Source organism: Nesoenas mayeri (assembly GCF_963082525.1).
Source record: "Nesoenas mayeri genome assembly, chromosome: Z".
Lineage (NCBI taxonomy): Eukaryota > Metazoa > Chordata > Aves > Columbiformes > Columbidae > Nesoenas > Nesoenas mayeri.
Genome location: NC_137542.1, coordinates 5200942 through 5202809, shown reverse-complemented (window position 1 = coordinate 5202809; position 1868 = coordinate 5200942).

The following is a 1868-nucleotide window of genomic DNA, read 5'->3' as shown; positions in this document are numbered from 1 at the left end:
TGTTTGTCATCTTTTTTTGATGTGACAAAGAATAAAGCTGAAATCACAGGTATTGTGCAAAGAGCAGTGCACGCTGGTTACCTATGCCCAAATACACCTGAAATGACCTGAATTCCATCTGCTGATCTCATCTCCCTCCTTGCAGATTTCCTCTCCAAATCATCATGTGTCCCTGTAATTCATACAATGCCCCATATGCTACATGTGCCTTGTGACTTTTGTTGGCCCATCCGCCTTGCTTTCCAGAGACACAATCACTGCCCAGTGCTTGCTCACTGTGAGTTCCCACCATCACCTGACTCTCTCTTGCTTTCACTCTGGCTGTCTCATTACATTCAGGACGTACAGGTTTTAACTTATCGCTGAAGGGTGCAAGAAATACAGTATTGCCACCCTACAGCAGTTGTGGTGTCGGTGGGCCATTTCCCAGGTGGCTTAACATATCTCTTACTCAACATGAAAGTCCCTCCAGCTCCAAATATTTCTATTCGAAAGGTGATAATGTAGTGATATTTTACTGTGCACTTAGAGCATGAAAGAACAGATGCTGTGGGTTTGATTTCTTTATGCTAGCATGGTGAAATGTATTTTATACCATATCCAATTCTGTGTTCTTACGATGTACAAAGATATTGAATATTTATAGGTTAGCGTTTTGTCTGTGGAGATAGGTCTCCTCTTTCATATTTGTACAGAAGTAGGTCAGGGATGGGTACTTGGGAAGGCTTTTGGGAATGAATGGTAAGATTTATTGGACAATGCCTCATGCTAAACTAGAAATGGCTACAATATTAAAATATCTGCTCTTTTTAGCTTGTCTGGCTGCTAATAGAGTATCTGTTGCTCTAAAAATAAAGTGCTGGCTGTACAACTTTTAATCTGAATAGGTCATTGTGTGAGTCCTTTTCTGTAAGAGCTTTCATTTGCTATCTGGGACCCAATAATGGAATTGCTCTGTATGTGGGAGCACTTTTTCAAGTTAGTAATATGAAAAACATCCCTGCGTGACTTGCTGCATGGCAGCAGAAATGTTAATATATGGGTAATATGTAAGCAGAAGGTTTCTGATATCAAATCCTTCTGAAGGGCACGTGATCTGCGGTTGAACTAAAGCTCCTTTATGCTACACACCAGCAGGGGTTGTGGTATTGGTGCATTTAAGTCACAGCTTGTCAATTCAGAGCTCACTTTTATTGCGCCAGTCCTTACATGAACACTGTCGCTTGGCTTTTTGTCTGCGTATGAGGAACCTGCTCGTATCTTTCCTCCAAGGAGATGATGGGTACATAGCCCAATCCCCCAGAGAGAAAATCAGCCTAAAATAGTGACCATTTTCATCAATTGGTCATCAACACTGGCTGTGCCCGTGAAACAGCTGCAACTGCACTTACATTAGTTGCCTTCCATAATCCTTTATTCAAAAATACACTTCACCTGTACACATAAGAGTGTATTTGTATGAGTACCTACATCTAACTCTAATGATACGAAATCATCAGAATTATTAAGAAATTATTGTATTGGACTGTATTAATCCATGTTTAAAGTTTTGTGGGGTTTTTTTTTCTCCTATCCTGGGGACAGGCTCAGAAAACAAAAAAAAAGCCAGCGTTCAGTTTCTGACCATTCTGTAGAGGCAGCATTCAAAGATACCTCCTGCTCTTTCTGTCAGGCTATTGTACACAAGGTATTAACACACTGATTTATGGACCGATAGGATGAATGCCCAGGTGGTCTCCAGGCTCCCAAAGGAGCTCGCTCGCTCTCTCTCTGCCTTCAGGCAAAAAGAACTGCTCACTTAGATTAGTGCTACCTTATCTTGCCTTTCTTCAAAGCTTACGTGAGTCAAATCAGGGCTCAGCTTTCAG